Raw genomic sequence first — 213 nt, 5'->3', positions numbered from 1 at the left:
CTCATCCCCACCGAGCAGCCGTTCCTCCGCGGCGCCCGGCTCCCCGCGGACGGGGGGAAGCCCCTTACGAGTTGCTGTGGCCGCTTGCATGATTTTTTCCCCCCTCTTGAGGTTGTAAGACATTGATTTTGTTTCCTAATGAGCTAGGAAGTCGAGTAAACGATTTTATTTTGTATCAAGATAAATTTACAGGGCAAAGCATGCGCTCTGGTT

The sequence above is a fragment of the Eurypyga helias genome, unplaced genomic scaffold (genome assembly GCF_000690775.1).
Source record: "Eurypyga helias isolate BGI_N326 unplaced genomic scaffold, ASM69077v1 scaffold37956, whole genome shotgun sequence".
Taxonomy (NCBI): Eukaryota; Metazoa; Chordata; class Aves; order Eurypygiformes; family Eurypygidae; genus Eurypyga; species Eurypyga helias.
The sequence above is the reverse complement of the archived record's forward strand: the minus strand, read 5'-3'. Positions refer to the sequence as shown.